Source organism: Bos grunniens, chromosome 7 (genome assembly GCF_055505025.1).
Source record: "Bos grunniens cultivar Pamir isolate PY7600 chromosome 7, Bosgru_T2T1.0, whole genome shotgun sequence".
Taxonomy (NCBI): domain Eukaryota; kingdom Metazoa; phylum Chordata; class Mammalia; order Artiodactyla; family Bovidae; genus Bos; species Bos grunniens.
In genome coordinates, this window is record NC_141171.1 from 62,758,054 (window position 1) to 62,784,171 (window position 26,118).

Below are 26,118 nucleotides of genomic sequence, written 5' to 3' on the forward strand. Positions count from 1 at the left end.
GGGCTACAGTCCATGGGGTCACCAAGAGTCAGAATGACTGAACAACTAACACAACAGTAGACAGTGAGTGCATCCTTAAAATTTTCACCCTGGGACCCTTTGCTACCTGACTCCCCTCATTCTAGTGCTGAGCTTACACCTTGGCCCAGGGCTGAGGATGGCCAGAGTGACAGCCCACTAAGACTGCATCAGGTAGCCCCTGGATGCCTCTCCAAAACACAACTGAGATGCTGTTAGCAAAAAGAAAGGAATGGATGCTGGTGGGTAAAAATATAGGTCCCCACTCCCAGGTAGTTAGAGCAATTAGCAACATGACTCTGGAGTTGGATGAATCTGGATTTAAACCCAGGGTGTCCCCTTAATATCTACTTGACCTCAGACAACTCAGCTTGTTTTTCTGAGTGAAGGATCAAAATGATGCTGATGCTGTGTGGTCACTCATCTGTGTCATGGTACTGATGCTGTACCATGTGCTGACCGCTGACTTCTGGCTCTTCATGCCATGTTCTTGCCCCCCCCCGCCACATACCAGTGTGGTCAAATGTTCCAGTAGGGGCACCTAGCTGCAAAGGAGAGAGGGCTTGGGCCCCTGAGGACCTGGAGGCAGAATCTGAAACTACTCACAGCAAGCACATCCTTCCAGACTGCCAGCAAGTCCACAGCCCAGGGAAGTGAGTGCTTATGTTCACAAAAAGACACATACAGGAATGGTGATAGCGATGCCATTCATAGAATCCATAAACTGGAAACAAACGAAATACCCATTAACCATAAAATCAGTAAATGGAGCAATAGTATGTGAGCACAGAAAATAGCAGACCACTGCTACCCGTAGTGACATGAATGATCTCAGACAAGGTCGAGGGAAGCGAGCCAGTCCCCAAGTAGCATTTTCTGTATGACTCCATATACATGAAGTTTAGGAACCAACAAAATTAATCCACTGAACTGTACTTAATAAGATCAGTGAACTTTATTATATGTAATGCCAATTTAAGAAAAAATTTTAATTAAAAAAAAAGGAGAAGATTTAAGTTCTGCAATCTAACCAAATATGCTTAGACTTTAACAATGATTTCCTCCAAAGTATTTCAGGGAAATGGACTATTTGGGAATATAGGCCTTGTTTATCCAGTGGGCATCAGTCCCCTCTTCTAGTGTCCATCTATCCTTGGAGCATGCACCCAGGTTCAGAAGTTTTCCCTCTCACTCCAAAGCCCAGAATGGCAAGCCGCTGGTCCATAAGCCAGTCTCCCCTTCTCAGGTCCTGTTTGACCCAGTCTATGTTGTTTGTTTGTTTCTTCTTCCATATTTCCTTTCAGAACAATCCAGACTTCTCTTGAAACTCTGGATATCTGAAAAACGGGCATGTTGGCAATAAAGGACTGGAGCTGAGATGCTGCAGGTCTTGACAGATGGGACATGGGTGTGTGAGTTCCCCCAGCCCCTCCTGGCTGGCCTCACTCATGCCCTGCATCTTCCTGACCTCTGCTGCCATTTGAGCTGGTGCCCTGCCTGCTCACCTCAGACCCGAACCTCTGCTGCTCTCCTATCCAAATCCTTCCCTGGCCCCTCTGTCACTCCTGCAGAAAGCCTCCCAGAGAAGCTCCCCAACACTGTCTTGTCCTTTCTAGGTCAGGGGCCAGTCCAACCCATCACCTGTTTTTGTACTGCTTGCAAGCTAAGGATGAGTGTGAGATTTTCAAATAGTTAGAAAAAATCATATCAAGCATAATACATTGCGTTACATGATAATTAGATGAAATTCAAATTGCAGTGTCCATACCTAGATTTCTTGGAATATAGCCATGCTCACTCATTTGGGAGTCATCTGTGGCTGCAGAGTTGAGGAGCTACAACAGAGAGAGTATAGCTCGTAAAGCCTAAAATATTTACCATCCAGCTCTTTGCAGGAAAAGTACACCAGACTGTGCTCCAGCTGCCCCCAGTCCACTGGATTGTTGCTGTATCCTTTACACACTGTGCTGTTTGGATGATTTGCTGTCTTGAACTCTTTAATGAGATCGTGTCATGCCACCCTTGTACCACTCCTTCCATGGTCTTTTCTTTAATATATGTATTATTTATTTGGCTGCTCTGCGTCTTAGTTGTGACACACAGGATCTTTAGTTGCAGCATGTAGGATCTAGTTCCCTGACCAGGGATTGAACCTGGGGCCCCTGCATTGGGATCTTGGAGTCTGAGTTATTGGACCACCAACAAGTCCCACTTCTTCCATGGTCTTACCTCTGATGGAGCAGATAGTTCTCTGCCTTAGGGGCTGGGGAAGCAGGAACAGCCTGAACCCCTCCAAATGGATTTGGGAAGACTAAGGAGCATATCCAAGCTGAAACACCAAAGGAGGCAGAGACCTGGATACCTACTTCCCCTTTTAATTGCCCCTGCTTACAAGACCCCTAGAACCCTAAGTCTCTACTCCTGGAAGGGACTTCTGAGAGCCTTCCACCCATCCATCCACCCACCCATCCATCCATCTATCCATTCACTCATCCAACACTATTAGCGTCCTTGTATGTTCAGCGCCCTGTGCAAGGTTAGATTGCAGACTAAAACTCGGTTTCTGTCCCTAAGAACATAGCACTTGGTGGGTAAGATGGATGTCTAAAAACAAAATTATGCTTCCGTGTGAAAAGCATTATAGGGAGATGTGAGCATGCAGCCAGCGCTAATTCCAATTCTTTAATTTTGCAACTGAAGACAACATAGTGAACCAAAGAGGCTAAGAAACTTGCCCAAGGTCCCACTGCAAGTTAGTGACAGACATGGAACTAGAATTCTTTCTTAACTCTCTCTTCTTTGCACTTTGCTCTCCAATTCCTTCCTCCTCTTATTCATTTAACAAATAGTATGGAGCCCCTGGAGTAGGAAATGGCAACCCACTCCAGAATTTCTGCCTGAAAAATTCCATGGACGCAGGAAACCGGTGGGCTACAGTCCATGGGGTCACAAAGAGTGGCATGACTAAGAAAACACACACACACTCACATGGAGCCCCTACCACATGCCAATCACTGCTCCATGTGCTGGGCCTGCAGTAAGTGAGTGAGAAAGACATGCTTCCTGCCTGCCGGACTTTCTAATGGAGGGGAGGAGGCAGAGAATAAAAGCTTCAGCAAATCAATCAGTTGGATGATTGGAGCGAGCTGTGTGTCCTAAAGAAAGCAGAAGGGTCAGAGTAGCTTGGCCCCGCTCCGGGGGTTGGCCAGGGAAGGCCACCCTGAACAGATGACCCGGGAGGGGACCCAGAGTGAGAAGAAGCCAGCCACAAGGTCAGAGAGGAATGTTCCAGGCAGAAGGAAGAGCAACAGCCAGGCTGTACTTCCTCCCAGACTCAACTCCTTGCTCCACTCTGAACAAGAGAACCACACACTGGAAGGTAACTAGTGACTATTTCTCATTCAGGGTTTTGCTCTGCTTTTTGCTTGTTCAGTGCCCGTCTGCTGTGCTAACTGGAAGCGCTGTGAGAGGAGGTGCTGTGGAGGGTTGCCCATCCAGGGTGTTGCTGTGAATTGAAGGGAAAGCGGTGGGGAGGAAATTCTGATGGAGATGGGGAAAGCAAGGGGTGTTCTCTCTGAGCACTCAACTGACAGTAAATGAGACTCTGCAAGACTGGTTACCAAAAAGTAACAAAACCTCTGTCTTAGCCACATAATTGCTGCACTTAATTCTTTAAAGGATTATCTTTGAGACTGGAGGAGGGTAGGGAGCCCAACCTGGGAGTTCTGGCATCCACACAACCTCCTCTGAGGCAGCAGGAAGACCTGGGGATCCCAGTTGCCTCAGCAACAACCCGGTTGGGAGCCAGGAATCCAGGGTTATAGAACCATCTCTGCCCCTGAGTGTGTGACCTTGAACCAGTATCCTACCCTCTCTGGGCCTCAGTTTTCTCATCTGTGCAGTGAGTGAGGATATGCTGAGAAGCATAGTTTCAAACTATACTTCAAGGAGCCCTAGAGTCCTAAAGAGGGGTTCTTAAGGTTGCCTTGGGGGAAGGGGCAACAGAAGATAAGACAGGAAGAAGTGGTGTCCCTGTTCTTTTCAACCAGAATAACCCTTCTTGAATCCACTTCACCCTCTGGGCTTCTGCATGAGGAGGTGATGTGTAGTAATAGCGAAAACAAACACTGAGCCCTCCCACGATGTTGGGTGGATTACATGTGCTAATGTGTGCAAAGCGCTTAGTGTAATTACCCTGCTTAGTATTTTATCATGAGCACATATGTATCTTAGAGATGAGGAAACTGAGGCTCTGAGCTGTTAAGTAAGCTGTCTAGGATCTAAGATGCAAACACTTGTGATCAGGCCCTTTTTAGCTGGCCCAGGATTCAGAGCACAGGTGTTTTGTATTAAACTAACAGGCTTGCTAGTTAGTTTAATACAAACAGGTCTCTGCTGCTTACTAACAGGCCTTGAGGACCTCAAGGGTTATTGAAGGAGATAATGCACATGAGATACTTCAGCTGGAACTGGCTTATGGTAAAGGTTCAATAATTGTTAGCTGCTATCATGGTTATTGTTATTTTAGTTTCATGTGAAGACTGATCCCACTTCTAAAATATGTTTGGAAAGGACTGGAGTGAGTGATCCCTAGAGATCTCCCAGTCTAGGCAGTCTCCTTCTCAGAGAGAGGCATGCAGTGTGGGTGGGCGGCACCCTGCTGCTGTGAGGGTTGGCAGGGGTGATGCTGGCTGGTAAGGAGGCTGTCATTAGTTCGGTTTTTACAAAGTGAGAAAAAAAAGGACAGACAGGCTCACTGGAACAATCTCACTGATTTTCACAAAATTAACTTTACTTCATTTAAAGGATGGTACTTGAATGAGATGGAAACGTAAGAACAAAACTGCCTGGTGTTTGTTGAGCCCTGGCTATGTTCTGGACACTTTACACAGATGCTCTTGTTTAATCCTCACAACCCCAACACCCGCACTCTCCTCACCCAACCTCTCCCCACCCCCCATAGAGTTGAGACAACTGAGACTTAGCACAGTCGACTATTTTGTTTGAGGTCCCATCCCACAACCGAAAAGTGGCAGAGCTGAGACACTCGGAGCCCTCAGGAAGCAGAGCTCTGCTCTCTTTACCCACATGCAATCTGTCCTGGGGCCCACTTTTATGGTTTCTGGCCTTAATGAGATACCATTTACATGCCATAAGATTCACCTATTTAAAGTATACAGGTCAATGGCTTTTGATTTATTACACAGTTAGGCAATGTTCGCCCTAGGAGAATTTTAGAACTTTTTTATCACCCCTGCCCCCAAATTCCATACCCATTAGTGGTCACTCCCCAATCCCCGTCCCTCCCCTTCAGCCCCTGCTGACCTCTGATCTACTTTCGGCCTCTGTATATTTGCCTAATCCAGACATTTCAAATGAATAAAACCATACGAGATGTGTTCTGTTCCTGGCTTCTTTTTACTGAGCATAATGGTCCTGAGGTTCATTCCTGTGGTAGCATGTGCTTCGCTCCTTTCTGTGGCTAAAGAAGATTCCAGGTACAGGGACACCCCACTTTGTCTATCCCTTTATCAGTCGATGGGTACCTGGACTTTTCTACTGTTTTAGCTGTTAGGAGCAATGCTGCTATGAACATATGTGTTTGAGGTGGGTTTTTTGTTTTGGGGTTTTTTTTGGCGTATGTTTTCATTTCTCCTGGGTAGAAAGGCTGTGTCATATGGTAACTCTATCCTTAGCATTTGAAAAACTGCCAAACTGTTTCCCCGAGTGGCCATTTTGTGCATTCCCACCAGCAATGTGTAAGGTTGCCAATTTCTCTACATCCTTGCCGACACTTGTTATTATTTGCCTTCTTGATTACAGCCATCCCAGTAGGTATGAAATTGTATTGTGCTGGAGTTTTGATTTGCATTTCCCTAATGACTAAGGGATTAATTTCCCTAATGACTAATGTTGAACATCTTTTCATGTGCTTATTGACCATTTGTGTATCTTTTTGTGTAATTCAAATCCTTTACCCATTTTAGAATTAGATTATTTGTCTTTATGTTGTCGAGTTATAAGAGTTCTTTATATATTCTGGATAAAATCCCTTATAATAAATACAATGCATAAGCATTTTTTCCAGTTATGTGGGTTGTGCTTTCACTTGTTTGATGGCATCATTTAAAACACACATTTTTAATTTTGATCTCCAGCTAATACATTTTTTTCTTGTATTGCTTATGCTTCAGGTATTATATCTAGAAAATTATTGCCTAATCCAGAGATTCTCACTGATATTTTCTGATTTTGCAGTCCTTTATGTCTATGGTCCATATTGAGCTGTTTCGTGTATGATAGTATGCTACTGCTACTGCTAAGTCGCTTCAGTCGTGTCCGACTCTGTGCGACCCCAGAGACGGCAGCCCATTAGGCTCCTCAGTCCCTGGGATTCTCCAGGCAAGAATACTGGAGTGGGTTGTCATTTCCTTCTCCAATGCAGGAAGTAAAAAGTGAAAGTGAAGTCGCTCAGTCCTGTCTGACTCTTAGCGACCCCATGGACTACAGCCTACCAGGCTCCTCCGTCCATGGATTTTCCAGGCAAGAGTACTGGAGTGGGGTGCCATTGCCTTCTCCGGCATGATACCATATAGGGTCCAAATTAATTCTTTTGCATTTGTGTATCTAGTTATCCCAGAACTGTTTGTTGAAAGGGCTATTATGTCCATGTTGAGTTGTTTTGGTGCCCTTATCAAGATCAATTGCATATAAATGTAAGAGTTTATCTCTTTTGAGCTTTTGGGTTTTTTTTTCCATTGACCTATATGTCTATCCTTATGCCAGTACCACACTGTCTTGATTACTATGACTTCGAAGTTAAGTTTTGAAATGGAGAAGCATGCGTTCTTCAACTTTGCTCTTCTTTTTCAAGATTGTTGGCCTTTCTGTGTTCCTGGCATTTCCATATAAATTCTAGAATTAGCTTGTCACGTGCATGTGTGTGCATGCTCAGTCACGTCAGTCTCTTGGGGGCCCTATGCACTATAGCCCACCAGGCTCCTCTCTCCATGGGATTTCCCAAATTCTACCCAGAAGAGTCCCATTTTTTTAGAAGTGTTCTTTCTTTTGTGAAATAAGGTGATAGAAGACAGTAATTTTTAAAGACTTTATTTAGCCAAAGAGAGAGAGAGAGAAAAGAAAAACAATCCTGTATTGGGCCCACAAAATTCTGGGAAATGTTATCAACCTGTGAAATCCAAAAGTGACTTAGAAATTTCTGGAGAATGGGTCAGATTTTCAGGTAGGGCAAAGAGTGTGCCCTCCTGGGGAGGAGAAGACAGAGATGGCATCAAGTGGATCCTTGTTGTAGCAGCTACACCTTGGAGTGTCTTAAAGACTGAGAGGTGGGATGGGGAAGACCCTATTTGCAGGAAAGGCCCAAGAGACTCCTGGGGAAAAAAGTCACCCTCAACCAGGGGAACGAGGTCTTGGCCCCAAGTAGGCACCAATGTCAAGATGACAGAAAGGGGTAACGTGGGGGACAGCCCAATGTCTGACATTCAGAATTAGCTAATATTGACTTAGTACTTATCCTGAACTAAGCACTTTAGATAAATCGTCATTCAGTGCTCACAGTCTGCAGTCCATGGGGTTGCAAAGGGTCAGACACAACTGAGCAACTGAATTGAACTGAACAATCTTTTAAGTTCATGTTGCATTGCTTAATTGGCTGACAGAGCACTGTCCAACAGAAATACCATGTATCCACATATGTGATGTAAAACTTCCAGGAGTCGCATTAAAAAAAGTTAAAAGAAGCAGGTGAAATTCATTTTGGTAACATTTTTAGATAACTCAATATTTCAAAAATGGTATTCTATCCAACTTGAAATCAACATTTACTAGTGAGATATTTTTCTATTCTTTTTTTTCTTACTAACACTTTAAAAGCCAATGTGTTCTTATACATGTCCAGAACATCTTGATTCAAATGCTAAATTTTCATAAGCAAGATTTGACCTGTGTTTAGATTTCATAAGGTTTACATTTGAAAAAATAGCTTCACATTTCTGAGTTATATCAAGCATACTTAAAAGTGAACCAAATATGTGCTTTTAAATTTAAATTAATAAAAAGTAAATAAAATAAAAAAATTCATTTCCTCAGTCTTCAGTTTCCTAGTCTACCCAGATTTCCAGTGCTCTATAGTTATGAATGGTTAGTGGCCATTGTGTTGGACATGCAGGTGAACACTCCTGTCACACTATGTCATGAGGGCAGTAAGAGTCAGATTGGTGACCACTGCACCCCTTGCATCGAGTGTGACATGGTAGGCATTCAATTCGACTGGGTCATTTGTAGAGATGTGGATAGACTAGAGTTTGTCATAGAGAGTGAAGTAAGTCAGAAAAACAAATATTGTATATTAATGCATATATGTGGAACCCAGAAAAATAGTACAGATTAACCTAGTTCCAGGGCAGTAACAAAGACACAGAGGCAGAAAACAGACATGTGGACACAGTGGGGAAGGGGAGGTGGGATGAACTGGGAGATTAGGTTTGACATATATATACTACCATGTGTCAAATAGACAGCTAGTGGGAACCAGCTGTATAGCACAGGGAGCTCAGCTCGGTGCTCTGTGATGACCTAGATGGGTGGGATGGGGGTGGTAGTGGGAGGGAGGCTCAAGAGGGAGGGGATACATATATATATACACATATACATATGGCTGAGTCAGTTCATTGCTCAGCAGAACATTAATGTATAATGTAACACAACATTACAGAGCAATTATACTCCAGTAAAAATTTTTAAATAAAAAATAAGCATTTATTGAAGAATGCATACATGAGTGTATCAACAAGCAAATTGAGCTAACGGTCAAATGAAATAACTAGTAAACATACAACTAAACTAGGCCAAATGCCTACAGCTAGTAAGTGACAAGGAGAGAATTCAAAGCCAGGTCTGACTCATTCCAAAATCCATTGGCTGCAAAAAAAAAAAAAAAAAATGTGGGTATAGGAAAAAAAGAAGCCTGACTACTGAGCCAGGGACTGTCAGGGGGTCCGCAATGCCCTGCCAGCCCTCGGTAGGATCCCTCTCGCCCACCTAGCCTTCCTGACCCGCTGTGCTACCTTCCCCCTGGCCAGACTCCGAGAACACTCCAGGAGCTCAGAGGAGTAAAGACCAGTAGGAGCTGGTGACACCATGGATGTGGTGACAGCCGGCCGCACACAGCATAAGAGCAAAACCCCGGGCACGGGAAGTGGACACCAGCTGCACAGACAGAGCCCTCATTTGTCTTGAAATCTGCAAGACTGATCTCATATCTGGTCACCAGTCCTGGCCCAGAACAGGAATTAGAAGCCAAGAGAAGACTTCAGTTTCAGTCACAGGACTTCAGAGCTGGAAAGAGATGGACGTTTCATCTCATCCAAAACATTCATCTGGAAGATCAGGAAACTGAGGACCAAGAAAGGCAAGGTCCCACGCTCAGTTACACAATGGTCTCTTTAAAAGGAAAGAGCACATCTTAGTATCTCTACTGCTCATGATATTACTACTTATTTTCTCTAAAATGATACTAGATTCAAGTTTTCTTCCAGCCCCTGCCAATCCTTCTGCTACCCCCATAATTGGAGAAGGCAATGGCACCCTACTCCAGTACTTTGCCTGGAAAATGCTGGAGCGAGGTGGCCACATTGCCAAGAATTTCAGTCGGTTCTACCTTGAGCTTTTGCTGACCATTCTCTCTGCCTGAAATGCCTTTTCTCCCTTTGTTCTTTTCTACTCCACCCCTCACAGTCTCAGCCTGGCTAGAGGGTTACCTTTCAAGGCCAGGGTCAAATATCACTTTTTAGATGAAGTTTCCTCTATGCCGGTGAACTTGTGCATCTCTTCTTCTGTGAGCCTCTCCACAGTAGCTATGGGACAATGGAGGAAACCAGGGGGCTTCAGGAAACTATGGGAGGGGCCCTGTGCTTTACATAGTAAGTCACATGCATGCATGCTAAGTTGTTTTGGTTGTGTCTGACTCTCTGCGACCCTCTGAACTGTAACCCACCAGGCTCCTCTGTCCATGGGATACTCCAGACAAGAATATTGGAGTGGTGGCCTTTTCCTTCTCCAAGGGATCTTATGTCTCCTGCATTGGCAGGTGGATTCCTTACCACTAGTGCCACTTGGGAAGCCATGACTGAGACCTAAGGTTGAGGGGAGATTGTGGAAATTAAGACTGGAAAGAAAGATTGGGGCTGACAGGAGAGTGGGGCAGATCATAAACAGCTGAGAAGTGAGGACATGGAGGCCTTGCTGTGCGTGTGTGGAGTGGAAGCCAGATCTGGTCCTACAACAGGGGCATTTCTCCGGGGATCTTGCTTGATCCCATTTTCACAAGGAGATGGAAAACATCACTGAAGGTGTGATCCCTGGCCTCTCAAAGCTTCAACTCCTATAAAGACCAATCATGTATTCATTTATTCAACAAGTGCCCATTGAGAATTTTACCTTGTGCCAGGCACTATCATAGACATGGAGAATAAAAGTGTGTGTGTGTGCGCACAGAGTGGAAAAGGTTGATATGTAGGCTCATAATTCTTTAAATGTGCTAAGCACTGTCCTATATGCTAGGGATACAGCTGTGCAGAAGGCAAGTAGGTTCCTGCCTCGGGAAGTTCCTGCTCTGGTGAGAGAAGACAGACATCGAATAAGTCTTGACAAGTTGGACAGGTGCAGTGCATTTTGTGAAAGGATAGTAAGAAGCACCACAGGCATATGCAGCAGGGGAGCCTGTCTTGATCTGGTGCCTCCATCATTTTATCCATCCCTCAAAGATGAAATACAAAGAATTCCAAGATGAAAGGTGAAATGCAAAGTGCCGGGTGCTTTGGGAGTCCAGCAGGAGGGCACTGAACCTTGGTGGGATTGAAAGGAAGGTCTCTTGGAGGAGGTGACACCCAACGTCATCTACAAAGATGTATGACTATAGGTCGAAATAGATACAAGGAACAAGAAGGACCTGTAAAAGAGGGTCTGAACTTTTCTGACAATGTGATATTTAATTTAAGACTTGAAACCTAAGTGGAAGTTAACTGGTAAGAGATGAAAGGTGACAGGTGTTCCCAGCAAGGGACGAGCATGTGCAAAGGCCCTGGGGTGGGAAGTATGATTCTCTGAGAACCACTTTCCTCCCCAAGTCCTTTGGCAAGGATCTGTAGGATCAAACCAGCAGTTAGAGCAGAGAGCTGGTACTGGAGAATGTTCTGTGTGCTTGCTGTGCTCTGTTGGTGGGGCATTCAGGTCACTGAGAGGCATCTCCCTGGGACCTAATTCTGAACTAAGAGCATCTGAAGGAACTTTAAAGATCACTGAGGGACTTCCCTGGTGGTCCAGTGGTTAAGACTCTTAGTGCAGGGTGTGCAGATTGGAACCCTAGTCAGGGAACTAAAATCCCACATGCTGTGTAGCATGGCCAAAAGATTAAAAAAAAAATTTTTTTTTTAAAAAAGATCATTGAATTTAGCATCACCAAGCCCTCCCTCTTTCCTGAAAGAGAACTGAGACTCAGAGAAAGCAGGGAACTTATGAGTGTCACAGATGATCATGCTAATTAATCATCACGAGGTAGAGACAATTACTGGTTTCATGCAATGAAGGAGGAAACTGAGGCTCATAGGGGGATCTTGACTGGGGTCACCCAGCTAGAAACTCCCAGAGTTGCTGACCCCAGAGACTATAATCCTATTCAGCAGAACTCTTAGGCAGAACTTGGCCAGAACCCAGGTTCTCTGACATTCAGCTTCATGGTTCTTGCTTTAGAATAGAAATTCAACCTGGTGTACCCTTTCTGGGAGACCTCCTTGAACCAGGAGTGACCAATTTCTGGTTCACCCTTAATAGTGTGGGGCGACAAGCAAGGGTCCAAATGCCAGGCCCTGTGGCTCTAGCCCACCTGCCTTCCCTTCCTACCTGTTCCTTTTCCACAAGAAAGGTGCTGACACCTCTTAGCCAAAACTCCACCCACACCACCCCAACGCCTGCCCAGCAAATGGCACCAACTTGCTCCCTCTTCGACAGCCCTCGGGATGCACTGCCAGCCCTTGGAGAAAGCCAACTGGCAGAGGCCTGATGCAGAGGGAAGTGATGGGGGAGGCCACAGGCTTGGGGTGATCTGTTCCCTTGACTCCACAGACTCTTGGCCTCAAGGGGAGAATGCTGCTGGAGGATGGGCAGGATGGGTCAGGGTGGGGCTCCATAGCTCCAGCATGAGGATTATCCTAACTGAAGACAATCCCGGGGCTACCACTAGGTACCCCCTCTACCCTCACTAGCCAGCTCTCTCCATCAGGAGATATTGGTACATATTCCTTATACTCCCTTCAAGACACACAGCGCACACCCCTACCTCCTCCTGGGCCCTCACCTAATAATTACCCCCACCTCCCACCCAAATCACCCCATCCCCACCTTGGTTGTGCCTTGACTTGTGTGAAACACAGGCCTGCGAACTGTGCTAATGCAGGATGAGTCAGGGGCAGAGGTCAAGTTGCTGAGAGTCCTGGGAAGCTGCTCTGATCAGGGAAGAGGAAGTTCTGGGGCCAAGAGGAGTGAATCAGGCAGGAGGTGCTCTTACATCCTGGTTTCTGGCCTCTACTCAGAAACACCTGGCAGCAAGGCGGGTGGGGTGGGGGCTGTGTGTGGGGTGGGATCAGGCAGCCCTGGTCTTGGGTCAGGCAGCATTAAAGAAGTCTGTTTTTCCGGGAAAAAATGTAGTTACAATCTCCAGAGTTGCCGATTCGCAATTTGCTTATGGGGGAAATGAGAAGGCTGTGTGTGTGTGCATGTGTGCGTGTGTCTGCCTGTGACAGCTGTGTGTATGTCTCTGGGCACACCTGTCTATACATCCATCTGTGCGGTTGTGTGTCTGTGTGTTCAGTGTCTACGTCTGTGTTTGAATACGTAAGTCACGTTGCCTATGCCTGTGTGGCTCTGTTGTGTGGGTCTACCTGTCTGTCTTTCCCTCTGTAACCTGTCTTGGGGCAGCAAACAAGAGACCCCCAGCTTGGCTCCTGCCTTATGATTCCTGAACCTGTAGTCTCAACCACTGTGTTTGACAGCCTCTTGAGTACTGACACTGCTTCCTATTTTCATCATTGTTGTGAGAATATAATAGATACAATATATATTTGTTGAATTAATATCTCAGAGGGGCCCCCACCTGGTCCCGCTCTCTGAGAACTCCAGAAGTCCCAAAGAGGGGGCCCAGGATGTGAGAGAAACTTCAGCCAGGTATATTTCTTTCATGGCTCAGGACACAAGTGTCAGCTAACCTCTTCAACCCTCAAACTTTTGTCCAGTGTACCCTTCTGCCCTGGTCAAAAGTCAGGAAACAAAGCCCTGAGCTCTGTTGTTACCTTGCTGTGTGACCTTGAGTAAATCCCTTTCCCTCTCTGAGCCTCAGTTTTCCTGTCTGTTAAAAGAGCATGTTGGATTTATGGACATCAGAGGCCACATCTAGTCTCAGCATGGTGTGGTGGTTTTTTGTTGATTCTTTCGGGGTGCGTGCGTGCGTGCGTGCGTGCGTGCGGCTGTGCAGCAGTGGAAGCACAGAGTCTTGACCATTAGACCACCAGGGAAGTCCATCATTTTTGCCTTCAAGCCCTTTGCTCAGTGACTCCTGTCCATCCTGACATTGAATCGACTTAATTCCCTCTCTCAGATCCTTCTCCCACTTGTTCCCCTGATCCCAACTCAGGCTATGAGCAGAGGTCCCAACCAAGTCCTGCTCTTCAAGTCTTCCTGCTATTACTATGTTCTTGGCTCTAAGTGCCCATTGGTATCCCCCAGGAATAATAATTAAGATCCCCTTTGCTAGAAACCTGCTGGTTGATGTTTATAGGCTTGGGAAGGGAACATCTTGGGAAAACGGTGATGAAAAATGCAGTCCTCTACTACCTTGGCCTCTAGGCCCCTGGGGGTGGAAGCATTCTGTGAGTTGATTTTTCCAGAGAGAGCTGGGGAAGGGTGAGGGGAAAGGTATTGCTGATTAATGTTCTAAAACCTTCTGTTAAGCATTTCAGGTGGGAACCTTCCCTAGGTGTATTACTGCTTCCCTGCCTTCCCAAACAAGAGGCTAAGCATGACTTCATCTTTGTTTGATGACTCAGGGCCATTATAAAACATTAATAATTGAATTGAGTGTTAATGCAGAAATGTCCTTAAGCTCTGTGAAGGTATGTTAGGCTATTTGCCCCTGCACTGCGAGAGCCAGGCTTTTTTTTTTTTTTTCCATATTTTTTCCTTGTTCACTGGCAGAGTGTCAACTATCACTTACTTTACATTTGTTCTATTTATAATAGTGAATTTGTTAGATAACTGCATATGTACATTGTGTAGACAATGAGTACATGTATTTACTAAGCAAGGGTGTCTCCTATGAATAAAATACATGGTAGAATTCATACTACCATGACTACTCAGAAGCCTTTTTTCCAGCACTTATTAGCCATGTGAGCCTAAAAAGATCTTTTTATCACTCTGATCTATAAAATGGGATGAGCAATAGTATCTGCTTTGTAAGGTTATGGCAACTAAACATAAAGTTGTATGCAATGAAGGCACTTTACACACTTCTTCGCAATAGCTGCTACTCAACAAGTGTTATTTATTTTACTCTTTTTAAAAAAATTTATTTCTTTGTGGTCTTCATTGCTTTTGTGAAGGCTTTCTCCAGTTGCAGAGAGCAGGGGCTCCTCCTGGTGCAGCGTGTGGGCTCTAGGTCCCCCGAGCTTCAGTAGTTGTGGCACTCAGGCTCAGAGGTTGTGGTGTATGGGCTTAGTTACTCTGCTGCATGTGGGATCTTCCCCGACCAAGGACTGAACCCACGTCCCCTGCATTGGAGGCACGTTCTTATCCACTGTGCCACCAGGGAAGTCCTTGTTTTATTCTAGGATTCCTGTCTGAATTATGGGCCAGTGATATTGCTGGGTAGCTACTCGAGTTCTTCATGACTAAGATGATTCATCCCTAAAGAATGCTTTGAGGTGCAAATAACAGAAATTCAATTAATGTTATCCTAAACAAATGGGTGTTTGTCTTTATTACAAGAGAAAGACAGGCAGACAGCTGTTGCCCTTAGTGACTCAGTGATGTTAGGACTGGTGTCACTGAAGCTTTTTTTGGTTTCTGCTTCATGGCCACAGTGTGGATGCTGCAACTCCAGTCATTACGTCCTCTTTCAAGGCAGAAAGAGAGAGACAGAATGATGCTGGCTATGTCTGTTTTCCCATGTGTTTGCTTTCCCAGATTTCTCCTTGTTTCATGGTCTAGAACTGGGTTACATGACTGTTGTCAGTACAAAGGATTCTGAAAAATATGAAACATGGGTGTCATGATTAGCTTAGACGAAATGTCACATCTCTCTTGGGACTTACTATGCCATCTCTCCTTATTTCCATCCTCCATCCAGAGTTCTGTTAGTGATAAAGAGGGAAAAATAGATACCAGATCAGCAGCTAACATTGTTTATCCCAATAACTATCATCATTCTTTATTTAGTCTCACTTAGGAAACTTTGATTACAAATGGCAGAAACCAAAATTAGATTGGCTTAAGGAAAAATAAATAAATTGATAGAAAAATTAATGGGAAGAAAGAAGGCAAATAGTAAAAGAAATGAATTGACTCATATTCCTGAGAAGTCCAGGAATAACTTGACTTTAGGTAGTTCAGTTCAGTTCAGCTCAGTTGCTCGGTCATGTCCAACTCACTGCGACCCCATGAACCACAGCACACCAGGTTTCCCTGTCCACCACCAACTCCTGGAGTCCACCCAAACCCATGTCCATTGAGTCGGTGATGTCATCCAACCATCTCATCCTCTGTCGACCCCTTCTCCTCCTGCCCTCAATCTTTCCCAGCATCAGGGTCTCTTCAAATGAGTCAGCTCTTTGCATCAGGTGGCCAAAGTACTGGAGTTTCAGCTTCAACATCAGTCCTTCCAAAGAATACCCAGGAATGATCTCCTTTAAGATGGACTGGTTGGATCTCCTTGCAGTCCAAGGGACTCTCAAGAGTCTTCTCCAACACCACAGTTTAAAAACATCAATTCTTCAGCACTCAGCTTTCTTCACAGTTCAACTCTCACATCCATACATGACCACTGGAAAAACCATAGCCTTGACTAGACAGACCTTTGTTAACAAAGTAATGTCTCTGCTTTTGAATATGCTATCTAGGTTGGTCATAACTTTCTTTCCAAGAAGGAAGTGTCTTTTAATTTCATTGCTGCAATCACCATGTGCAGTGATTTTGGAGCCCAGAAAAATAAAGTCAGCCACTGTTTCCCCATCTATTTTCCATGAAGTGATGGAACCGAATGCCATGATCTTAGTTTTCTGAATGTTGAGCTTTAAGCCAACTTTTTCACTCTCCTTTTTCACTTTCATCAAGAGGCTCTTTAGTTCTTCACTTTCTGCCATAAGGGTGGTGTCATCTGCATATCTGAGGTTATTGATATTTCTCCTGGCAATCTTGATTCCAGCTTGTGTTTCTTCCAGCCCAGTGTTTCTCATGATGTACTCTGAATGTAAGTTAAATAAGCAGGGTGACAATATACAGCCTTGACGTACTCCTTTTCCTATTTGGAACCAATCTGTTGTTCCATGTCCAGTTCTAACTGTTGCTTCCTGACCTGCATACAGATTTCTCAAGAGGCAGGTCAGGTGGTCTGGTATTCCCATCTCTTTCAGAATTTTCCACAGTTGATTGTGATCCACACAGGCAAAGGCTTTGGCATAGTCAATAAAGCAGAAATAGATGTTTTTCTGGAACTCTCTTGCTTTTTCAATGATCCATCAGATGTTGGCAATGTGATCTCTGGTTCCTCTGCCTTTTTTAAAACCAGCTTGAACATCAGGAAGTTCATGATTCACATATTGCAGAAGCCTGGGTTGGAGAATTTTAAGCATTACTTTACTAGCGTGTGAGATGAGTGCAATTGTGTGGTAGTCTGAGCATTCTTTGGCATTGCCTTTCTTTGGGATTGGAATGAAAACTGAGCTTTTCCAGTCCTGTGGCTACTGCTGAGTTTTCCAAATTTGCTGGCATATTGAGTGCAGCACTTTCACAGCATCATCTTTCAGGATTTGGAATAACTCAACTGGAATTCTATCACCTCCACTAGCTTTGTTCGTAGTGATGCTTTCTAAGGCCCACTTGACTCCACATTCCAGGATGTCTGGCTCTAGGTGAGTAGTAAGCCTGGGCCAAATGCACAAACAGCATAGGCAAAAGACTGCCCTTCTCCACTTTTTGTCTGTTTTCCTTTGCGTTTGCTTAATAATCAGCTGAGTTCTCTTCACCTGATAGTGTCTGAGAGCTCCAAGCTCTTATTTCCCCCCACTCTTGTCTGGCAGAAAAGAGAGTGAGTCATTTCTCCCTGTTACTACAAGTCAAAGTTCCAGGATGAAAATTGGTTGGCTATGACTAGGTCACAGGCCCATCCTCAAACCAGTCGTGGTGACTACAGGGAATTCAGGGCTCTGATTGGCAAGACCAAATTCTCAGCCCCAACTCTAGAGTGTTAGGTTCAATCGGCTGCCCCCAAAGCTCTGGTTAAAACTGAAGGTTAGGTGGACTGGACCCCGTTATGAAAATGAGATGTGGAACCAGAGGAAGAGGGGGATGAATACAAAACAGGCATAGAACTTTGCAGTTTTACCATAGACCTATGAATTTGGAACAGCAGGGATTCTGGTCCCATTTTACAGTGAGTTGTAACCATCTAAGAGAGCCATTTAGCTCATGGGTGGTTAGAATGCATCCCAATGCATCTGAATTCCTGGTATTCCCCTACACCACATCCTGAGCCGACCGACAACTAGTCAACCAGGGATTGTCCAGAGGCACAGAGTCATGGGACAGACGTGCCAGTGGAATCACCAACAAAGACCACTGGTTCCATATCATTCTTTTTTTAAAAAATATATATTTATTTATTTGGTTGAGCTGGGTCTTCATTGCAGCATGAAAAATCTTTTAGTTGTGGCACATGGGATGTAATTCCCTGACCAGGGGTTGAACCTGGGCCCCCTGCATTGGGAACAAGAGTCTTAGCCACTGGACCACCAGGAAAGACTCTCATATCATTCTTATAAAGCTCCTTTGTCTCTGTTGTCTTATTAGAGTTTCACATTCCTGTGGGGAGGGCAGGACCAGAAGAAATAGGTCCATTCTACTGAAGAGGAAGAAGAGGGAGCTGAGGAGTGATGGTAACCACTGTGATTTCTCCAGCACTTACTTTATGCCCAGCCCTGCATTATCTTGTTCATCTCTCATCGGCACTGTGAAGAAAGGACTATTAGCACCAACATTTTCCAGACAGGTAGCTCGGGGTCAGAAGAGTGAAACAACATGCCCAGGATCACACAACTAATAAAAAGAGAAGTTGGGGCTTGAGGTAGGGGTCTATTTACAAAACTGGGCCATAAACAAAGGAACCGCTATCCAAACTGGCTTCTCAATAAAAACAGACCTGGCTACTGCAATCGGAGGATTGGAGGGGTAGATATTTGGGGTCCTTGGTAAGGGCAGGGATGAATGTCAAGAAGACAGCTCCAGGACTTCCCTGGTGGCCCAGTGGTTAAGACTTCTCACTCCCAATGCAGGAGGCCTGGGTTCAATCCCTAGTCAGGGAACTAGATCCCTCATGCCCTAAAAGCCCACAGGCTACAACTAAAGGTCCCATATGCCACTACTGAGACCCGGCACAGCCAAATAAATTTTTAAAAGGAAGAAGAAAATGAAGAAGGCAGTTTGAAGAAGCATTAACAGAGGCCCTTTTTCTTGCTTTCAAGACATCTGAAATCATGCTTCCTCTGCTTTCCTTCTGCATGTCCCCCACCCCAACATGACCTATTCATGACAGCTTCAACCCCAAAGACTGTCACCCCACTCCAGAAATCAGCCTAGGAGGAAAGTTTTGGCCTGGGAATCTGGAAACCTGCATTTGAGACTATGCTTCTTGGAAGAAAAGTTACAACCAACCTAGACAGCATATTCAAAAGCAGAGACATTACTTTGCCAACAAAGGTCCATCTAGTCAAAGCTATGGCTTTTCCAGTAGTCATGTATGGATGTGAGAGTTGGACTATAAAGAAAGCTGAGCACCGAAGAATTCATGCTCTTGAACTGTGGTGTTGGAGAAGACTCTTGAGAGTCCCTTGGACTACAAGGAGATCAAACCAGTCCATCCTGAAGGAAATCAGTCCTGAATATTCATTGGAAGAACTGATGCAGAAGCTGAAACTCCAATAATTTGGCCACCTGATGCGAAGAACTGACTCATTTGAAAAGACCCTAATGCTGGGAAAGATTGAAGGCAGGAGGAGAAGGGAATGACAGAGGGTGAGATGGTTGGATGGCATCACTGACTCATTGGACATGAATTTGAGTAAGCTCCGGGAGTTGGTGATAGACAGGAAGGCCTGGACACAACTGAGCGACTGAACGGAACTGAACTGACTCTCTGGACCTAGAAAAGTCCCCTCTCTGGGCCTCAGTTTCTCCATCTGAAAAGGAGTTAGTTGGACTCCATTATCTCCAGAGCCACTTCTGGCTGCAGGTAGAATCACTGTCTCAGGTTCCAAGATTTCTCCACCCCTTGCCGCAGCTTCAGATTTCTTGCCTGGGGGAAGAGCGAGGGCAAGTTGCTACAGTTCAGCAGTTCAGCGCTCTCACAGCAGAGAGGCAGAGGGGCATGGCTCCCGGCCCAGCAAGCAGGCTTACCAAACCTCAGCAAGCTGAGCAAATCCCGGAGAACAAAAAGGGGAGTGGACCTGAAGAGGGAGGGGATTGAGTGAGTCTCTCTCTGCCTGACTGAGCCAACTTTAACCCTTTCAGTGCCTTCCCAAACAGCAGGAGGGCAAGCAGGGTTTCAGGGCAGGGCATGCTTGGGCACCCAGCAGTTGCTCTGCCTCCAAAGCTAACTTTCGATAAGGGAGGCCTCCCGGGGAGCAGCTGCAGCTGGAGATGTCATTTGTCCTTCACAGATCCAGATGCAGGGCGTCAGAGTTGGAAAGAGTCCCACTCTATCATGTGCAAGTCAGGAGGCTAAGGCCCAGAGATGGGGAGGAACTTGCCCAAGGTCACACAGCTTCAGGGTCACAGCAGGAGTTTGGAGTAGCATAGCACTGGGCACAAAGATTTTAAAAAATTTGTTGAATAGTTGGAACCTAGGCCTCCTCAGCTATACCATATCCCCTCCTGGGATTCTTGAATCAAAGAATTTCCATCCCCAAATTAGAAACAGATTGTTGAGGCCTGTCCATAAATTCCTCACTTGAACCTGCAGTGACTAATTCTCACAGGAGTGTAGGATCAAACCCACTGTGGCTATTAAAAATTTAATACAAAGCCCCAGTGCCTTGGGGCAGTCTTTCTTATTAGCCCTGGAACAGGGCGAAGCCTGCAGAGTCAGACTGAGCCAAGAAAGGTAGGGTTGGAGTTTCTTTCCTGGGCAGTTTCTGGGGCAGCCCTCTCCCCGTATGCAGGTAGCTTGGGGGGACCTTCAGAAAAAGGCATCTTTTTTCCTGTACCAGCCCCAGTGGTAGACAAAGTGGGGTGCTCCTCAGGCAAAAGAAGCATGGATTAATACAGGCCACCCCATCTCCAAAGAACCCCAGCCCCTAACATTTCCCCCATATAGTTGAAATTCCACCCTTAGTATGAAGCAGACTCCCAAGTCTCTCAAGGCCTCTGTGAGTGTGTGTGTGACCCACAGGGGAAGAAGGAGTTGGGGGTCCAGACTACTGGTAAATTTTAAGCGATGGGCATGCTTTCGAGCTGGGAGAGTAGGCAAACTGCATAAAAATTGGGAGCCTGGGACCGGAAGCGGGATCTGGGTGATCTGGGTTTGGCAGTGAGGACATAGCAGGGTTGCCTCACCTGCCGAGATTGGTTCATCAAGGGACCAGTAGGACCATGAGGTTGCACGTGGCTGGTGAGCCCAGAAATGCCTTCTTGGCTCCGTCTCCCTGTGAAGTCCCTGGGGAGGTACAAGCTCCAGGACTATTTGTAACTATTATAAGTACCATTCTGTGCCTGGCATTGTCCTAGGCATCAGGGGTAAAGCAACAAAACCCACATGGTTGCCACCCTCCTGGACAATGACAGATGGGAAATACAAAGATCACTCTGTCGTCATTGCAGATGTGCCTCAGCCCCGATGCTGAGCTCTTTGGCAAACTAGCCTCCTGGAGGGATCACAGAGCTATGTTTATTATTCATCAGACGTGTATCAACTGTTTCCCACATGCCTCTCCCTCTCTCACGAGCATGTCCAATCCATCAGTGAGTGCTCCCAGCTCTACCTCTAAAACATGCACCGAATTTGACCAGCTTCTCTGCCTTTGACCCAGATACTGGTGTTGCCTTTTATTCCCTGGATAGCTACTCCCCTGCCTCCACTCTTGTCTCGCTGTAGTCTGTTCTCAGAGGAATAGCCAGAATGATTTGCTCTAAGATGTAAATCACTGATCTCCTAAAACCCTCCGTGGACATCCCATGGCCCCTAACATGAAACATACAGAGGTACCATGGCCCCTAGACAAAACCTTCATTCTCTGTCTCTTGCCCACTGGTCATCTTCCCTCTCTTTCTGTTTCTAGAAGATGACACCTCTTTCCTTTCTTTGCTGCTGCTGCTAAGTCGCTTTAGTCATGTCCAACTCTGTGCGACCCCATAGACGGCAACCAACCAGGCTCCCCCATCTGTGGGATTCTCCAGGCAAAAGCACTGGAGTGGGTTGCCATTTCCTTCTCCAATGCATGAAAGTGAAAAGTGAAAGTGAAGTCGCTCAGTCATGTCTGACTCTTAGTGACCCCATGGACTGCAGCCCACCAGGCTACTCCATCCATGGGATGTTCTAGGCAAGGGTACTGGCGTGGGGTGCCATTGCCTTCTCCGCTTTCCTTTCTTTGGGTCTCCGCAATTACTGCTTCTTCTTGGAATGATTGCCCTAGCTCACTATTGTCTAGGTCTCAAAGAGGCCCTCCTTGACTGCTTTAACCAAAACCTGCCTGCTGTTACTCATTCTCTATCTCATTCATTTATTTTTATCGTCACAGCACTTACTGAAATTATTAGTAAATGAAATTATATAGTAAATGAGATTATCTTATTTATCTGTTTCTATGTTTATTGTTTGGTCATGTCCAACTGTTTGCGACCCCATGGACACGGAATTCTCCAGGCCAGAATACTGGAGTGGATACCAGGGATTGAACCCAGGTCTCCCACATTGGAGGCTGATTCTTTACCAGCTGAACCACAGGGATTGTCTGTCAATCTCCTTCCACTAGCACGGATAGCCCTTTAGAGCAGGATTTCTATCTTCTTTTTTCACCACTATCTACCTAGCCCCTAGGATCCAGTACCCTGTAATTCCTCAAAAAATTTCTTTGGCCTCATCTTGAATCCATCTACCCATTTATCAGATGAGGAAGTGGAGATTCAGACCAAGGCTAGGACTTGCCTGATGTCATGCAGTCCATCCAGTCATCCATATAAGCTGATCCACAGAAAAGAAGAGGTAGCCAAGTGAGAATATGGGAAAACAGCCAGTGCAAAGGGCCTGAGGTAGGACCACCACAGGAGAGCAAGTAGAAGTTAGGTGAAGAGGAGAGACATGTGAGGTGAGGTGGCCAGGCAAGCAGAAGCCAGACCACCCTGGATTTTACTCTTCCTGAAGCAGGGGTGTGAATTACTCTGCCCACATAGGTAGGGTGCTCAGAGAGCATGAAATCCACGTGACCAATCAGGCACCTGTGGAGAAGCCTGGCATGAGGATGCAGGGGTTGAGCAAGTCCCACTGGGGGTGTTTGCCAGGACATCAGAAGTGCTGTGGCCCCATCTGAGCTCTGTTTCTGTGTGAGGATTGCACCTAGAGCCTGGTTACTGCAAACGAGCCCTCGCTGGGCAGTCACACCGCCGCTGCCTTCTCACCACATGCCAAATTGCTGCACAGTTAGTTACTCATGCCACAGGCTTTGAACCAATTAAGTGAGCAAAGAGGGTGGTTAACAAGGAGTAAACAATTCAAATGCCCATAATTACACTAAGGATATGCTCTAATACATCTAAGCCAAGAGGTGGGAGTCAGAGTGGGAGAGAACCTGGGGCCTCCTCTTTGTTCTGTAGGTCTGCCCAGCTGAAATCTCTTCCACCCAGCCCACCCTGTCTCCTCTCCTGATATGGCTGTCTCCTGACTTTCTTCTTCTTGGTGGAGGAAGGCATGGATGCTAGATTCTAATCTTTAGGATTATAGCAGAACAAAGCAAAGCTCCTGTTCTCATGGAACTGATATTTTGTAGCCCGCCAGTCTCCTCAGTCTGTGAAACTGTCCCAGCAAGAATACTGGAGCTGGTTGCCATTTCCTCTTCCAGGGGAACTTCCTGAGCCAGGGATCGAACCTGCGTTGGCCAGGCAGATTCTTTACCACTGAGCCACCAAGGGGGCCCTTTAGTCAGATAATCAACAGGTAAATTGCACACATGCTCTGAAGAACATGGAGGGCTCCTGGGATTTGGAGATTACTTTGTATATTGTGTCCAGAAAGGGTCTTTCTGATAAGGTGACATTTGAGCAGAGACCTGAAGGAAGTCAGGGAAACAGCTGTGCAGTACCTGAGGAAAGAGTGTTCCATGTAAACAGCATGGCAGGTACGAAGGTCCTGAGACAGACAGGCAGGACAGGGCAGATCAGTGTGGCTGGAGCAGAGAGAGCCATAGCTGCAGACCAGCCACCGGACAGGGTTGGAGCTGGTTCTAGGTAAGAACAGCATGTGCAAAGCCTTCAGGAGAGAGACAAGTGCTTTCTGTTTTTTAAAATATTTTACCTCGTTTGATCCTCAGAATAAAGATGTCAGGCTAAGAAGGATAGATTTCTTTTTTTCCACTCAACAGCTGAGGAGCTGAAGCTCTAGAATGTCTTAACAGTTCAGCCAGGATCACACAGGACTGTCCTGATTCAGGAGCCAAAACCTACAGTTTGCACTGTTTTTTCAGGTCAGATCTGAAGCGCATTCCTTTTGACGCCATGCCACCGTGAGCTTCCAAAACAAGATCGGCTCTCAGGCAAGCCTCTGAATGGGTCACAAAATTCAAAGCAGAACTGAATGAAGCCAAGTTGCCAGGCATGATATAGAAAGCTCTGTTGTGCGTCTATTGAGAGACTTAACACACCCTGTTCTAGTGTAGTAATTTAACCAGTGTGGCTGAAAAACTTAGCTCTCATCTTTTGAATAAACCTTTATAGAAACACTGCAAGTTAGAATCGTGTTTGTGTCAGATCATAACTTATCATTTCTGGAATGAAATTCTCAAATATATGTCCTTTGGAGTTCTTCCAAGAAGCTTCCTACAGAGTTCCAGATGAAGAGAATAACCTAAAAGATAATATCAAGATTGTCCTCCAGAAGACCAGATTCCCCTCCCAAGGACACTGACACAGATTTCATGAAAGTTTTCATAGAATTTTCTTCAGATCTGCCATGTTTGGCATTTGTTTCCATGCCCTTAATATCTACTGAATTCCTGATATTATTGTTATCTGCATTTTTATTATTCAGTTTTCATTTGTCACCATATCAAGTGAAAGTAGCTAGATGGATGGTCACCAAATTCAGTGGGAATGTTGGTGAGCATCTTGTATAGAATATATAGGCTGTGTAAGAAACAAAATTTATTTTGCAGGGCTCAGGTGGGGGGCATCACAAAGAGTAGGGAGGTCACTTAGACCCTGGAGGGATGGCTGTTCAAGAGAAACAAGCCAGGACTTCCCTGGTGGTCCAGTGATTAAGAATCTGCCTGCCAGTGCAGGGGACACAGGTTCAATCCCTGGTCCAGGAAGACCTCACATGCTGCAAGACAACTAAGCCTGTGTGCCGCAACTGCTGAGCCCTCACTTCGGAGCCCACGCATTGTAACTACTGAAGCCAGCATGCTGTAGAGCACACGCTCCACAAGACAAGCCACTGCAGTGAGAAGTCCACACACTGCCACTAGAGAACGCCTATGCACAGCAAGGAAGGCCCAGTGCAGCCAAAAAAAGAGAGACAAGCCATAGTCCTGAGAAAGCTATAGGAAGAGAAACACACAGAGGGATTTGAATCTGACTCCCATATTGCAAGTCACAAGGGCAGACACTCTGAATCACAGCATTGATTTGTGATGGAGCTGGTTCCCACACGGGCCACTCCATGGAGCATGATCCAGGGATGTGTTTCTTAATAACTCTAATGACATTGGCAACAACACCAGGGCCACACCTCCAGCAGGCCTGTCTTGGAGTGTTATTCCCGAGCTATAGTGATTGGGGAGCATTTCTGCTTAGTGTTGCACAGCGGTTCTCAAGCTTTCTTTCGTCTCTGTACCTTTACCCTCTCAGTTTATTAGAAATTCGAACTGAGAAGAATATTCTAAAACTTTATGGGGTAACTTAGCTGGTAAAGAATCCACCTGTAATGCAGGAGACCTGGGTTCAATCCCTGGGTTGGGAAGATCCCCTGGAGAAGGGAAAGGCTACCCACTCCAGTACTCTGGCCTGGTGAATTCCATGGACTGCATAGTCCATGTGGTTGCAAAGAGTCAAACACATCTGAGCAACTTTCACTCCCACTCACTCTTTTAAAAATAACAATGAACTCATTGCATATTCACAGAAAGTATCCTTATGAAAAATATTTTCCAAATAAAAAAGTAGGGAGGAGAGTGGCATCATTCTACATTTTTGCAAATCTCTGCAGAAGATACTGGGGTTCTTCCTTCTGCTTGCTGTGATTCCATAAGTCACGTAACTTCTGGAAAATTCCACTGTGCTCTCATGAGAAAATGAGAGTTAGAAAGGCAGGCAAGTTCTTAGTCATTAAAAAAAAAGTTATTTTGACCTTTTGGACTATGTACAAAGGTCTCTGGAGCCCTCAGGGTTCCCTAGGCCACTGCATGAGAATGGTGGAGTGGTTGCCGCCAACTCTTGGGAGCATTGGACAAGTCAATCAACCTCTCTGTGCCTCAATTTCCATGCTTATAAAATATGGGACAGTAATAACTTTTGTCATCAGAGTCTTATGACAATAAAATGGCTTAAAATGGC

General features: G+C 45.6%; 2 long non-coding RNA genes across 5 annotated transcripts; one reads left to right on the forward strand and one right to left on the reverse strand.

Moving 5' to 3' along the window:
• Positions 1-954: 954 nt before the first annotated feature.
• Positions 955-3,129, reverse strand: LOC147369706 (uncharacterized). 4 transcript variants are annotated; one of them, XR_015167769.1, is made up of 4 exons: positions 3,020-3,129; positions 2,248-2,347; positions 1,787-1,853; positions 955-1,355 (listed from the first exon to the last, which is right to left on the reverse strand). It is a non-coding gene; the product is annotated as an uncharacterized LOC147369706 (long non-coding RNA). The 4 variants fall into 4 exon arrangements; XR_015167768.1 differs by having other exon boundaries at positions 3,007-3,096; XR_015167770.1 differs by lacking the exon at positions 2,248-2,347 and having other exon boundaries at positions 3,020-3,099.
• Positions 2,554-24,290, forward strand: LOC147369707 (uncharacterized). Its single transcript, XR_015167765.1, has 2 exons — positions 2,554-3,397; positions 24,033-24,290. It is a non-coding gene; the product is annotated as an uncharacterized LOC147369707 (long non-coding RNA).
• The last annotated feature ends 1,828 nt before the right edge of the window (positions 24,291-26,118 follow it).